The 16402-nt window shown below is 39.7% G+C and overlaps 1 long non-coding RNA gene across 2 annotated transcripts in view; it reads right to left on the bottom strand.

The window, feature by feature from the left end:
• The window catches only part of LOC102009373, a 35732-nt gene that overhangs the window by 11634 nt on the left and 7696 nt on the right, over positions 1–16402 (bottom strand). The window contains exons 1-2 of one of the 2 annotated variants that reach the window (XR_263510.2): positions 1079–1167; positions 552–604 (exon numbers count right to left, since the gene is read on the bottom strand). The exons of the other annotated variant lie outside the window; for it this stretch is intronic. This is a non-coding gene — a long non-coding RNA (uncharacterized LOC102009373). Of the gene's footprint in view, positions 1–551; positions 605–1078; positions 1168–16402 lie in introns of those variants that run through there. 2 annotated transcript variants of the gene reach the window in all.

Genomic DNA, 16402 nt, shown 5'->3' with positions numbered 1-16402 from the left:
TTCTTTTATTCTTTAAAAAAAAAAAAAATAAATTAAAAAAAAAAAAAGAAATGTTCCCTTGTAGCACGGTTGGGGGAAGAGCAAGTGGAACGCAGAGTGATGGGCAACCAAGCAGTGTGGCTAGAGTGGCCCACGTCAGTCTGTTCCAAAGGCAGAGGGTGCTCCCTGAGTCTCCCTCTTGTTAAAATTTATTCACATAGAAGAAGAGAAAATAAGTCTCTCGAGAACTCAGAACAACAGAAGAGGGTGGCTGAGATTGCATCTGGGACTCATGTCAGTAGCCAAAATAAAGGTAACTCTATGGAAGTGGGTTGAGGTATAGCTTCCAGGTTAGAGGCTAGATGCCTGGAGACAAATGAATACTCAGGAGAACTGACTTACAGTGCTCTGCTAACATTTACTCCTTTGTTTTTACTTTAATCTTCCCAACATCCAGTCTTCTCTGCTGGCCCTGCTGAAATCTCCAGACACGGATGAAGGAGGAGCAAATTAAGAACAAAAACAGGCCAATGCGAAGGTAAGACACAGAACAATCCTCCCTCACCTCTTACCTGCTATTCATTCTCTTCCAAAGTTCCAAGGGAACTGTTAGAGTCATACAGTTCTAAAGAGACAAAAGGATATAAAATTAAAACTAAAATCTTTTTCGCATGGACCCCATGCCCAAAGCAAGTTCAACTCCCGGGACACAACTGTTAAAGGGAGAAACTCCCTCATCTTCATTTTCCTTCTGTGTGGAGTCTGACATTCCCAGGCTTTCTGTTCCACCATGGAATTCATTTTTAAAAACTGCTTAATCTGCAGGCAGATTAAAGAGAAATAAATCATGTGTGCCTGGCTTTGCTTTTTTCTTCTTTTCTCCTGGGAAAGGCATTCTCTGCTACTTTTCTAGGAGTGGACGCTTCTCAAATTCTGGGAAGAGCTGCCCTGACCCATAACTTTTATAACTGCAGGGATAAAATTCCTCCTTGTGAAGTGCATTAAGCATGCCTTTTAGCTCTCACAGCAAGCTGTACAGTGTATTCCAACTTAGCCTTTATAAATAATAGAGTAGTATTCAGACATTCCATCAACTTACTCCTTGCCTTATTCCTCCACTTATTCAGAAACTGGATGAGAAGAGGAACTCTGCTGGCTGGGTGTTCACAGAAGCTCCATTACCACCTATTTATGACTGCTGAAATATAAATTCAAAGCAATATACTTACTTTTTAAAAAAAGCAATAAGCTTTTTTTTTTCTAGTACTAGGGATTGAACCGAGGACCTCCTGTATCTATACAATTACTCTTGAGTAATTAATATTGAGCTATATCTCCAGCCCTTATACTTCTATTTCTTGATGTGTTGGTTTTTGGTTTGATTTGCTTTGCTTTGGCTGGGGGAGGACCTATTAACTTTTATGAAAAATGAGGGATCTAGAAGTAGCTACTTTTCCTCTAAGAACCCGTTAGCATTTTTCAATTTTTTAGCTGTACTATTTTAACATTAAAGAGCTATATCTTCTATTGCATAATCTACTTCAGACAGTATTTCTCAAGTCTCCAGTTTATGAAATGAACTAATTTCTATATTTTGCTCCAACTCCCTCCAATTTCTACCTTATCAACTCTAATTTTTACATTAGTAAAGTTTATGTTTTTATTTTATGTAGATTATGTTTATGTGCATACAGGCAATTACTATAATTAAGTATCCTAATCTTTGCCAAAAGGCTAAATTATAGACATTGAAAAGCATTTATTACTATTTAAAATGACATGATTCAAGAGATGCAATTGTCCCCTAAAAAAGTGGCATAGTCAGATTTACAGAGGGTGAAACATAATCCTATATCAATAAACCTGTGCTACTTGAAGGAACTTTTTCCCAAGTCAAGGACAAATGCATATTACATTCTTACATTCCAGCAACTGCTCAATGCCCTGCCAGATTTTCTGTTTGCTTCATATTTACAGAATTAGTTTTATATGGTTTGTTTTCCCCATTGTATTAATTTGCTCAGGCAGGCTGCCATAACAGAATACCAGAGATTAGATAGTGTAAACAACCAAAATTACTTATCTCACAACTCAGGAGGCTGGAAAGTCCAAGATCAAGGTGCCAGTAGGGTTGGTTTCCCAGTAGGCCTCTCCTCCTGGCTTGCGCACAGCCATCTCTTTTCATTTTTGCTATCCCAAATCAAAACATTCTACCTACTAGCTATCATCTCCTAATCCCTTCCCCCTAAATCCTCTGAGCTACCTCTATCTTCATAGATTTTCCGATTCTGGAGATTTTTTTTTTTTTTCCCAAAATAGACCATGCTCATAACAATAAAGACCTTAATATATCCAAAGAAATGCAAATTCTGCTCAGTAAGCTCCCACACCATATTAGAGTGAAACCAGAGACCAACAACAGAAACATACTTAGAATATACACTTTCTCTTTCTCTTTTCTCTCTCCACTTTCCTATTAAATTCTCTTCTCTCCTCTCTCCTCTTCCTTTTCATAGAAGGACACTAGCCCCATGGGTTAAGGACCTGACTTTATGACCCTCTTAACATTACCTTCTAAAGATCCCCTCTCCCAATTTAGTGCATAACACTCACCTTTGTTTAAAGGTTAGGAGGGACTTAAACTAGTCCCCTACAGCCCTAACTCACTCATGAGGGTTTAACCACTTCCCCCAAAGCCCCAACCTTTAACAGCACCATAAATGGTAGTAAATTTTAACTTGGGTTCTGGAGGGGACACATGCACAGCACAGCAGTCTCTCATTTCCTCTCTCCATCAGCCCCCCATCCTAGAAAAGTCAAGTGATAGGCTCTGACCAGCCTTCAGTGAGAAAGCTTCCCAGCTGTTCCAAAGAAGAGTCCATTCACCCCGAGTAAGAGTGCAAGTTGCAACTTTATTCCAACATTGATGACTAATTATTTCAAGAGCTGATTTAGAGTTGAACTAAAAGGTGTTAAGGGGGTCAACTAAGATGAGCCAAACTGCAAGTAACAGTGAAATATTTATTCTTTTACTGCAATAGGATAAGCAAGAAGCAAAACGGGAAAAAGGGCAGGCTCCCTAGAGCTCCACCTCCTCCCCCAGAGCAGCTCTAGGTGAGGTGTGCTACCAGGGTCAGCTATCACAGCGCACACTGGGGGATTGTCTCACAGGCCCCAGGGATGGAAGGCAGGGACAGGGGGTGGGAAACTACTCAACACTGAGTCAGGGCAGAAAAGTGCCTTGAAAGGAGGTCCCTAGAGGCATACAGATGCGCTAGTCTGTGACTCCTGAGACATGACTTTTGCTTAATGTATATTTTGATTATCACGGGTAACTGTAGTCAGAATAAAACTAATTACCACCAACTTTCTCTAATTATCACCAACTTTCCAGTGCGATAAAGATACTGAAGATGGTATCATGAAGGGTTCTTATGTATTTTATGAGCACTTTACTGCGTTCAAAATCAGAACTGGACACAACCCCAAGACCACTTAGTAAATAACACGTGTTTTATTGTTTATTTTGATTAAAGACCTGAATATAGGGGCTGGGGATTTAGCTCAGCGACACAGAGCCTTCCTGCCAAGCGCAAGGTCATGAGTTTGATTCCTGGTACTGGAAAAAAAAACAAAAAAAAAAAAAAGAGAAGAAGACCTGAATATAATTTTTTTTGGAGACAGGGTCTAGATATGCAGTTCAGGCTGTCCTTGAGCTCACTTTGTAGCCCAGGCTGGTCTCGAACTCGCAAGAGTGCTGGGATTACAGGCGTGCGCCACCATGCCTGGCTTGACCTGAATATAATTAATGGTCCATTATTTTTCTTTGTTTGCCCTACAATGGTTTTTAATTGACTTCTAGTTTTACTAGTCTATTCATTGTGCATAGTTTTAATTATAATCTCAAATCTTTTTGGCAGGAATAATTTTGATAGGCATAATCATAATAGGAATAAAAATAATTGAATAAAGATTAATCTAAGTCTGGTGACATATGCCTGTAATCCCAGGATTCCAGGGTGCTGAGGCAGAAGGATCCAAGTTTGAGCCCAGTCTGGGCAACTTAGTGATTTAGTGAGACCCTGTCTCAAAATTTTGAAAAAAGGCAGGTGGAGTGGGGAATAGCTGAGTGCAAAAGCCCCATGTCCAATTCCCAGTGCTAAAAAATAAGAAAGACAAGATATTGAATTATAATATGTGAATATATGTCAACTAACATGTAAAAAGTTATAGCTGTCCCGAGACGTTTCATCCTACTAAAAGATACTTCAGGTAGGATTAATCCATATAAATCCTCATTCTTATGCCTCACCTCAGAGCTTAATTTCTTCCCTGCTCTCAACATACTCCCTAAATGAGGACAGAAAAAATCAGGGAGGGGTGGGATACAAAGGAAATGAAATTCACAGCCTGAACCAAGCCAGAACACATTTCCACCTATTTAGTAGGACTTTTTAAAATCTTGCTAAAGCAAATCTAACTCTGCAAATGTATATTTTAAAAGGCTGGATATTGACTGTGGAAAGGAAAATGAACTGCAGTACATGATTGAAGTGTTAGCTGAAATTTCAATAATTGTGCCCATTAACTGAAAAAATATTTGCTTAGGGTTTCTTTTCAGTTCTGCCCCTTGGTTAGGCAACGGAACAGGAATGTGCTGGCCAGGGGGCGTTCTGCCTTTCACCTACCACGATTTCAAAGCTGGAACTTCTCCAGCTCTGCCTTCCTACATTGAGTGCATTTACATACCCTCCTCGATGTAAATAGATACCGGTCTGAAGGTTAGAGACAAACTGGATTAAAGTGGAAATTGGCAGAATGGAGGTGGGGGACAACCACTGAGCATCATTTTTTCTGCTTTTTTCCGTTTTGCCCCAGGCTTGGAACACTGTAGGGGAGCAAAAGATGGCTGCCGTCCACCATTCTGGGTTCCTTGGCAGACCTACAAATTAAATTCACATAAAACCAGATTAACAGGAGAAAAACCAACAACGTATGAGACTCAAGAAGGGCCAGATAGGGCTTATGTAGCATCCTGAGCCACAGGAAGCAATAAAGGCTTGGGGCTTTCAGGTTACTGGAGGGCAACAGGAAGAAGCATGTGGTGACTGAGGGCTGTCTTGTTATGCAGATAAAGTCTCTTGGGTCATAAGAGTAGCCCTCAGGAGAAGAGGTGAGAGCTAGCATAGTGTTGACCTCCAGTTTCAGTTGAACCTAGTTAATATAACCTGGCTGATAATTTGGTGTCTTTTCTGGGGTAGATCATAAAAACTGAATTCATTTTGGGGATCACTCTTTAGGCAGATGAAAGAAGCTCAGGAAAAGACTTTACTTGGCTTCACCTTCCTCAAGTGTCCTCAGTTCAAAGGAATATCAAAGCATCTATTAAAGCATCTTGCCTTGCTTACTTTTCTCTTGTTGCTGGGACAAAATACCGGACACCTAAAATTAAGGAATGAAAGGTTTATTTGGCTCACAGTTTGTGGAGGTTTCAGTCCATAATCAGCTGGCTCCAAGGCAGAGTGACACGGCACAGGGCAACAGTTCAAGGCAGCTGAAGACAGAAAAGGGGGAAGAGCAAGCCTCCGTTTTGCTCTTTATATTGTAAGTAGGCTACCACCCCCTGGGTGGGCGTAGCACTCACACCATCTCCATGCTCTCCTCTTGCAAAAACTTGTTAACAAAATGAGGCCCCTGGCCCCCTGCTGCGGTTGCTTCATTAAACTTCTAAACTTCTCAAGTTGACACAATGTATCAAGCATTGCACACCATATTATGGGGTGGTATTTCCAGAACTTTAACACTGTCAGCTTAGGTAGAATGATATTAAAATTAGCTCTTAATTTTTCCTGACTTAAGATAATTCATTATTGAAAAGTAGGCTCTAGTATTTCTTTTTCTTGTTGTTTGTTTTGTTTTGTTGACAACAGATTTAAAACTCCTCCCTAGAACTATGGAGGTTCCTCAAGAAACTGAAAACAAAATTACTGTATGGTCCAGCTATCCCAAGGAAACGGAAGAGACACCTGCACTCCCATGTTTCTTATGCTCTATTAAAAACAGCTAAGATAAGTCAACTTTGATGCCTATCAACAGATGAGTGGATAAAGAAAATGTGGTATGTATATACAGTGGAACACTATTCAGTCCTAAAAAGGAATGAAATGTGAAATGCTCTCCTTCACAGCAAAATAGATGCAACTGGAGGACATTACGTTAAGTGAAGCAAACCAGACACAGAGAAAAATTCTGCATGTTTTCTTCATATATGGATGTTCTTAAAAGTTGATCAGAATGCATAATGGTAATTAGTATCGGCAGGTAAGGGTTGCAGGGAGAGGGAAGGTAGTGGGCAGTTACATAAAGGGCACACAAACAGAATGAAGTAATAAACTCTAGTGTCTACATCTCACTGGGGTGACTATGGTTCACAGCAAGCTACTTTCTGAATAACAAGAACAGTCAGCTGAAGGCTCCAAATACAAAATAATGATAAGGAGATAAAACGTGTTAACTACCCTAATTTGATCAGTACATATCATATACACATATACATATTGAACTATCACACTGTAACCCATAAAATATTTTAATTATTACATGTAAATGTAAAACTTTTTAAAGTTTAAGGAGATAAAAAAGCTAACTAACTTGATTTGATCATTATGTACTGTGTCCATGTGTGGAATCATCACACAGTACCTCACAACCCCATTTATACATTTTTAAATTATAATTTAACTACACTTTAAACAGATTTTATTTAAAATAAACATTTCATGATTACATTTTTTTTTGTTTGTTTGTTTGGTTTTTCTCCGGTACCGGGAACCGAACTCACGACCTTGCGCTTGCCAGCAGGCGCTTTTGCCACTAAGCTAAATCCCCAGCCCCATGATTACATCATTTTAAAAAATGAAGTTAAAAGCTTTACCCACTGCCTTGTTCAATTTTTTCTTCCCATTTCTTTCAAAATTATTTTCCCTTTACCTGCCTCCATCTGCTGCTGCATTCAGGCAGCCAACAGGATTCAAAATGTAAAATGCATTTTTCCAGAGCTCCTGTTTTCTATTTGTGCGTTTGGGCATAGTGGACACCAATCCGGAAGCATAGATTTTCCATCCTTTGAAAAATTAATGTAGGCTGTGAAACAAATTTCTGAATGAATTCAGGTGTCTATGTTGTTTTTTAATTATAAGTTCTTTTGAACAGAGCCAGATCTCAGCTGCCCAGATGTTTTCAGGCTGGACATGGGCAGTGCTATTCCCAAGATCCCCATTGCTCTTCTGGCCCAGATTAACAGATATGACCACACCCACTCCCAGCCCTGCCCTTTTAAGCACTGTTCAAGGAATATCCCTTGAGCACAAGGCAGGAAGTAAGGCCGAGGTGCTATCCCAGTAGCCTTACATTCTTCACCAGCCAGAACTGCTAATGGTCCCTGGTGTCTTCTGCACGTGCTGTGGGACCACCAAGTATAGAATGACTGCTGCAGCCTCCTTTTTTCTTGAATAGAAGCCAAATTATCCTAAAGGATGCTAGAGCAGATACCCCTCCTGTTATTCAATTTACATGAGGGTAATACATCTTTGTCGTTTACTCACAACTACATTACTTAACATTTGGGACTACTCATAATGCACTTGGATTAACTATCGGGGTTATCCTTTGCAAAGGAAATGTAACAAAATTAGTCATAAGCAATGAGTCAATCTCATCCCAGAAATCACTCTGAAGTGCAGAACCAGCAAAGATAGTGAAGACTTCATGGAAATATGCCAAAAGCAATATATAGAATAAGAAACCACTCCAGGCTATTCTATGTCTAAAATAAACATTAAGAGCAATATTATAAACCATAGACAAGAAGGAACTTGAATGAACCCTAGTAAATGTTACCCATCCCAACAGAGCATCAACTTGCCAACGCATGGGGAAATGCTATGTCTAACTGCCGCTGTTACTAATAAAAAGGGGGAGTTGGGATTTTCATGCAGGGAGAAATATCATCCATACAAGCATGTGACATCGTGCTGTAAGGAAAAAGGAGCATTAGCTGTAGATTAAACATGAAATGAAGGTGAAATCCACAGACACATCCTTGTACTCTATGCTTCCTTAATATCAATCTGCAATTGGGACACTTCTTATCCCACTAGGAATAATTGTTTTAGTCAATAAGGCACAAAACATAAACAAAATAATATCCAGGCCTGGGTTTCATGATCTAATTAAAGCAGTGAGATGAGCAGGGTAGGAATTTCTCTCTATTTATTTGTGACATAAATGTATATAATGTTGCCTAAACAAAGAAGATGAGGGTGAGGGATATAGCTCAGCGGTAAGGCACTTGCCTGGCAAGCGCGAGGTCCTGAGTTCAATTCCCAGTTCCAAAAAAAAAAAAAAATGATCAGTAAATATTTACTGGATAAACTATGGCGTGCATGAATAAATAAGCAACCATTCAACATTCTCCACGCTGAGAGATGGACTAGTCCCTGGTACATGTAAACATCAGACTTGTCATTTGCAGGTTGAACCCAGCAGTGAGATGAGCAGGGTAGGAATTTGGAGGTTGAACCCAGGGCCCCCACTAAGCCACACCCCCAGGCCTTTTTAAACATTTTTTACTTCAGTACAAGATCTCACTAAGTCATTGAGTTGCCCAGGTTGGGCTTGAACTTGTCCTGCCTCAGCCTGCAGGAGTACCAGAATTACAGATATGCAACATCAAGCCCCACTGAATATCACACCTTTTGTAAAATATTTTTGCAGTGCAGGAGTCTCCTTTGTTTGCTAGTCAGCTACCAAATATGAATACCTAAAATGTCTTTAAATCAAGGCCATAGGCATAGATTCATGCTTTTTAAAAGAATTCAGCAAATAAGTATTATATACCAGCTGTGTTTTTTTGGTTTTTTGGTTTTTTTCTCCACTACCGGGAACCAAACTCACAACCTTGCACTTGCCAGGTAGGCGCTTTGCCGCTGAGCTAAATCCCCAGCCCCTACCAGCTGTGTTTAAATCACAATAAAAGGAGGTGCTCTCACATGAAAAGCAAATCACAGGTATGAGGCAAAGCAGGATGGAACATAAAAGTGGTGAGGGAGAGTGTGGATATTGTGAAGAAATAAAAACACTGCCCCTTGTTTTACTCACCTGAGCCTTTATGAGTTGTTACCCGATGCTCAAATGAAAAATCCTTTATATCTTTTCTTGATTATATAGGATGGATTATATCAGTCAGGGTTTGGTCAAGAAAGCAGAACCCTTCCAGATACTTCAAACAGAAAGGGATTTGATACGGAGAATGAGAGCCCTTGCACAAAACTATTGTATAAGTGAGGAGAGTAAGAGATAAGAAATATCCGACCCTCCCAGCCCCGCCAAATCCTAGGGGAAACATACAGGGGAAAGTAGGCAAGTGTGAGACCGTTGCTAAGGTCCTAACAGAAATCCAGCACAAAGATTTGAGTCTAGAGTCAGATGCAAATGTTTTATGTTTATCCTTTGGATTCAGTCATTCTCCTCTTATAGTTTTTCTCTCTTTCTAATATGCTCCTGTTTAAGACTCCATCTAGTAGTATCACAGGATGATGTCTCAGGAGGCCGGGCCCTCCTCACTACTGTTCTATTGTCCCTCTGATTGAATGAGACCTAGTATGCTGCTTACTGTGGACTTCTTAGAGAACGCAGTTTTACCAAAGCCTCAGTTCCACCAGGGTGGGTGACTTGATGCACCAGGAAGGCTTACCGTCCTGGGACTTGAGGGGTTGATATTGTCAGCAAAGGTTTTGCACAGGACTGAGTGTTTCGTAGGTTCCTTGAACAGATAAGACAGTAGCGAGCAACCAAGGCAGTGGAAACAGCATGTGATGAGTCTTTTCTAGGATTTAACAGGAGGAAGAAATTTGTCTCTCTGGACTACTTTACAAGTTTTCTTGTATCCACTCAACAGACTTTCACTTCCAACTCCTTTTCAGGTGAGTGATATCCACTGGGAGATAATGGCATACTCCAGAAGTGGGGCTAAGAGTGTAGAATCATGTAGCCAGATTTCTTTCATTTAAAGCATCACAAAGCAAAAACAGTTTCCAGCAGCCCTCCCAAGTGAGACCCCGTGGGTCCTATCAGAAAGAATAAGCACTGACTGCCTCACCTTGCCTGGCTGAGCCTCCTCTCTTCCAGGAGAAGGCTTCCTGGCCACCCAGGCTGGGAGCTGCATCTGCCTGCCCAGGAGGGAATGCTGCTGGGAACAGGCTTGTGACCACCTAAGTGGAGAGAAGCAGCCAACCCTCTCTCTTCTAACCATCCTCCTCGGGTTAGCAGTGCTGAAAAGCAAGAGCAAGTATCAGGTTCTTATTTTGACCTGCGATCTAAGAAAAATACTCTTTTATCTTTTCCCTCCCAGTCCTCAGAGGGCTTTTTTCTGGAAGCACAACAGAAGTGCAGGCTCCAAAAAGCCACCTAGGAGGATGACCCAAGGCCAGCCCCAGGATCCACACCCCTTCTCTCCAGGGCTCCTCGCAGTAACAGTGCCGGAGTCAGCCAAGAGCAACGGAGAGGCTGTGCAGGAAGGGAAGTGGAGAGCTGGGAGGGCTTAAGAAGAGTTTTCAGTTATTTCTTCACTGGGTTCCCTTTCTCAAGGAGGACAGAGATAACAGAAGTACATTGAGAACTTGAACCAAATATTAGAATACTTTTACAAGACAGGAAAGTATGTGAGAGAGAGGAAGGAGGGACTTTGATTTTCTTTTTAAAGATGAAACTAAAATCTTTACTACAAAGCAGCCTGGATTTGGAGTTCCACAAACATTGAAATTCATTAGCAACGTATAAAAGAGACCAGGTATAAGTTGGTAGCATTTCTCTTTTCAATGTGTGTATTTTCACCTGGTTTGAGGAACTACATGCCTCAATTTGTTTTTTCCCATTGTATACCATAGAACATAATGAAGGATCTAATCCTTCGTTTCTGTTAATCCTCTGTAATAATGAATAATCAGCCATAACTAAAAGGGGATTAAAATTAAAAGGCTAAAAAATACAGGTTGCATGAACATAATCAGAGTGATATGACGGAATATCTTTGCAAGAAAAGAGACACAGGGCATGTGTTACAAGAAAATTTCTTTATGGTCAGTCTTGCAATAGTTTTCATTAAAAGACCATCATGTTGTGTGCCTAAACACAATACAGCAAAATTGACTGTCACCACATTGAAAAAAATGTTTAAAAAAGATGTCTAAAGTGTTGAGCCAGGCAGAGCGATACACTCTTATAATCCTAGTACTCAGGAGGCTGAGGCAGGAGAATTCTTGCAAGTTTGAGGCCAGCCTGGGCTACACAGTGAGTTCAAGGCCAGTCTGAACTACACAGCAAGACCCTGTGTTAACCTCCCACACATAAAGACTATTGTACTGTTTTAGTAAGAATTAGACTAAAATTGTAAATGCAAAGTATTAATTCTACGTATCCATAACTGGCTTGGTACTCTCTGCCGTAGATTTAGTACTGCAGAAACCTACATGCAATTATAAGGCCTAACGAAATTACAAAGGCTAACAATTCCAACAGATAATATTTTTGAAAACTGATTTTTGAAAGCTCCTATCTAAAATAAATCTCACAATGTGTCCCCTTTCGGAATATATCCCCCGATAGCAGAAAACTCCAAAAGAGCAGGTTTTTCCCCAAAATTTCCCAGAACACTGTTATACAGAGACTCCATGGAGCTTTTCCTAATATACTAGAGGTGTATCCGATCTGTTCACTCGCTATGACTGAAACAAGTTTCAACCTTCCAGAGTGTGGTTTTCTTCTGCAGTTCCCTAATTTCTCCATTTTTGATGCTGTTTACACGGTCATTCTTGGCTTTGATTTTCCAAATGGCATCTGTTTGTAGGCTCTATATTGCAATTTTGGGGGCACTAACTCTTCATTGTTAAGAATATTCTCCAACATTGTATGAATTTAGTATTTCTGGCCCTTGCTCAATAAATTGAGTAATATCACCTGCTCATCCTGACAATATAAAATTCTCACTCACATTTCCAAATGCTTACCAAGGCGGAATGCTCTGTGTGTGGCTGAGAGCAACTATATTTCATACATAAGTTGGTGCATTTACAATTGCTATTTCTCACAACCCCAAAAGGCAACTTACACTTCTTGTGACTGAGATGTAGATCTCTTACTCATGCAGGTTCTCTCCAGGTATATTTATCTCTTTTCAAATCACAGTTCTTTCAGAATACAGGTCTATTTGTACCGTTAAATGTGACCAAGGTCTTTCCTGCCAGTTCTGCCCACCTGCAAGTGTTTCTTAGCAAGGAAGGGGGGTGCCAGGCCCTGTGGGGAAGGACAGGAGCTCCCCTCACTGCTATGAACCCAGTTAATACAAGCCTGCGAGTCTTGCTGGTCAAACCGGAAAGGATGAACTTTCCCCTTGTTATTTAGTATTTTCTCTTTTTATTGCGTACATTAGAAGTGTATAACGTTTTTTGTTTACTCATTTTACCTGAAGATAAACAAATGTAGACCTAGAGGTGAATGTGTTTGCTTCACCTGGAGGTGCACTCCCAGGCGCTCCTCATCTGAAAGCACAAATGGAAGTGTTTTCCAGACGTTACTGTTTCTTCCCCCCAAAAGGTCTATCAGTTCTAGTAGGAGGAACTACTTTTATTCATTGAGTTCTTTTCACACAAAAATATACGGTGTGTCTAGATGAGGTAATTTATAAATAAAGAATTTAGTGTTTATACTTTGTGGGGCTGGGAAGTCCAAGGCCAGAGGCTTTGCACTTGGTCTTAACATAGCGGAGGATGAAGGATGAGAAAGTACATGATGGGGAGAAGGTTTGAACTCATCTGTGTATCAGGAATGCAGTCCCAGGATAACGCGGTTCGTCCTCTACTGAAGGCAGAGTTCCCGTGACCCAGTCACCTCTCAAAAGTCCCACCTCTCAACGCTGTTACATTGTGGATTGAGTTTCTACCATGTGAACTTCAAGGAACCCATTCAAACCATTTAGGAATATAAGGGCCCCTGATGTCCCTTAGACCACAGTGCCTCAGTTTTGCTATGAGCTATGTTTTGGACATTTATGTCTCCTAAGATGACAGAGCTGTCAGTTCTCAGAGGAAATATCACTCAGGTAATTCAGCATAAGAATAAACAAACACAATGCAAACATATTCTTAACTTCACATGATGTTTATGCAATTTATATGCAATTCCTATGCAACTTATAATCTTAGCATTATACCATGCTATTCATGAACAATAAAACATTAGAATGACACCGAAAAAAAAGAAACTTCACTTGACTTCACTTCTCCAAAACTATTTTCAATTTCCTTATATCTTCTAGATATAACCTATAATTATAATCATAACATGTATTATGTATTTTGCTTTTTAAACAACCATATCACATTTTCTATATTCTTACCTTGCTTAAATAACATTTATATTTAATGGTTTTATTCTTATTGATATACTGTAACTTACTAAATTAGTCTTAGTTTTAGATCTTTATCCTTTTTTTTCTTTTCTATTACACTTTGAAACATCTGTTCTACATCTGTCAAAATATTTCCCTAGGAAAAATTCTCTGGAGTTGTATTACTTGGTCAAAGCATGTGAAATGTCTCTGTAGTTTTTACTAAATATTATCCCTCTAAAGGGGGCTATGACAATTTGAAATGTTCTTGCTATATATGTGTATCTGAATTTACCCTCATCTTACCCAGGGAAAGCTCATCCTTTCCTGCCTTATGACATAAAGTGGTAATTCTAAACTGCATTTCTTGCATTACTAGCAAGAGCACTCCTTCTCTGATCAAGCCCTGTTCTAATTCATTCATCTCTTTTGCAAAGCTGAGGGTGTAATACCAGTCAGTGAGTTCACTGTTCTCTCCACCTACAGTTAACTTAAACTGAAAGGAAAATCTCAACAAATATGAAGTATTGTTTATTCCTTGTATTTGGACAAGCATTTTCTTGACTTCCTCTTATATTGCAAGGAAAAAAATATTTTATGAAAAGCTGACATAATAAGTTAATGCTCCTTTGGCTATACAAAATGGAAATTTACTCTAGTTACCCAAAGTATTTATAGACAGTACACCGATGAATCTAATGGAATATAAGGTAAAATATCTAGGACACCTAATATATCTTCTAGGATACATCTTATTGCTAATAACAAAAAGTATAAGCATGGCTTTAGAAATAAAAAGCATTTAATTATGTGACAAAATAACATTATAGATATTCCAAGATGTTTCTGTCCAGAAAAAAGTCATCAAGGAGTGGATCTTTTTTGATTCTTTCATCTAACCAGCCTCTCTGTATGTCAGCTATTCATTGTTCGGTTGCCTCATGACTAAAAGTTGGCTGCCTTAACACCAGGCACTCCATTCAAAGGCGGGAAGCGGGAAACAGGGGTAATGGTTAAGGCAGAAGAAAACTTTTCCTTCTTTTTTTTCTTTTCTTTTTTTTTTTCATGGAGCAATAAGTATTTCCCAGAAGACCCTCAACAGTCTTCTTATCATGCCATGTCTCTTTGCATAGAAGTAAGTTTGTGATTATGGTCAGTTTATTAATATCAGTAGATTGTCAGTGGGTTATGTCTTTAGAACTACTCTACCCCTAGACTCAAAGTTGGGCCTATTTCCCATGCTATACAGAATTTTTAGCTGGTACAAGAGGAAAATCATGGTGTTTGAATTGGAGCTATACCTCTCAGCCGGCAGCCATGGGGTGTGCTACGCTGGAAGCAGAGGGTTTGCAGATCTCCCATTCTTCTATCAATGGGTTTTCATGGGCAAGAAACTGAAATCTCTTCTTCTTCCTCCTTATATCAACACTCCCTATGTGTAAGAGAAAGAATCCTATGTGTCCTGCTTGGCCTATCAGAAAGAGTCACAAATCAGGGCATAGCATCTGAGGGCCTCCTCTGCTGATTCACAGATGGACAAGGGGAGATAGATCATCAACAGAAAACAGGAATTGTCTGGAGCCAGAGACAAACACAGTAGTCATCCCTTATACCTAATTTAAGTGAAATACATCAAAAGGATGTATGGACTCCACCAAAAGACTTCTATATTTAATAATCAAATTCAGTAGCACAGCTAGATATAAAGCCAACACTCAAAAATCAATAGCATTCCTGTACACAAACAGCAAACTCACTGAGAGAGAAATTAAAGCAACACCCTTCACAATAGCATCCAAAGAAATGAAATACTTAGGAATCAATATACAACTGGGAAGAACAACTGGACTGGGGGAAAGGAGAAAAGAAGGAAGGGAAAAGAAAAAAAATATATATATATATACAAGATAGTTAAGATAATTATACTACTAATTTCCATTAGTTCATTGAAAAGAACAGTTTGTGCTTATATTGTTTGATCAGCCTTTCATGCCTATATCTTGTAATCCAAGCAACTACTTTGAAGGTAACAACATGCAATGTATTAACCATTGTTAATCTCCTATTGCCTTGTTTTGAAATTTTGTATCATTGTTTTTATTGGTTTTTCTCTTTAAAATAAAAAAGGATGTATAGGCTTCCTGACTTGTACCATATCCTGTGGAGATAAACTCTATAAGCCTTGGTCCTTAGCCCTAAGCAGACTACAGTCTATTTGGGGAGATGCCTGGTATAATAACATTACTAGAAGTGTTATTAGATGAGAATTACTTGTAAGGTACAAATAATAAATGCTTTGTCCCTAATGAGCTTTGTGGAAGATAAGGAGGCATAAACTATTTCTCGTGGAGGGAAGGCCTGGAAGTAGTCAAGTTATACAGCCAGCCTCTGGGGAGCCATGTGTGCCATAGCTCTTTCTTGGTCAGTCCATGCCTGGGGTCAGAGCAGGGGAAATGGTACAGGCTCAGAAGCTGCCTAAGACATCCTGCTCGCCTCAGGTTCTTTCAGCTTTCCCACCTTCTTCTGCCTTTTGGCGGGGAAACTCATTTTAACTCCTTCTCCCCCACTGCCAGCCCTGTTTTTCAAAATGGTTGAGGGAAAATACTATTAGGGGCAAAGGTTTTTCAAATCTCTTTTATAGCCACAAAACAAGTACACAGTATGGGATACAGTAATGATTCTGCTACTGTTCTTCTAGGAGGTAAACAGTGAGGTACTTAACCTTTCCGGGATGAAGAAGCTGCCTAAGAGAAAATAATATACTTAGTTTGTTTCCAATCTTTGCAATCAGGTTCCTAGTGAAGACTAGTGGGATGATCCCCAAATAACTTGATAGTATTTTAACAAAATATTTTATCCAATGTGTCCTACATGGGACTGGGAATTTAGCTCAGCAGCACAGCGCCTGCCTGGCAAGGGTGAGGTCATGAGTTCAATTCCCAGTACCGGGAAAAACAAAACAAAACAAAACAAAAAAAA

This window comes from Chinchilla lanigera, unplaced genomic scaffold, assembly GCF_000276665.1.
Source record: "Chinchilla lanigera isolate Chin_1 unplaced genomic scaffold, ChiLan1.0 scaffold00070, whole genome shotgun sequence".
Classification (NCBI taxonomy): Eukaryota; Metazoa; Chordata; class Mammalia; order Rodentia; family Chinchillidae; genus Chinchilla; species Chinchilla lanigera.
The sequence above is the reverse complement of the archived record's forward strand: the minus strand, read 5'-3'. Positions and strand labels throughout refer to the sequence as shown.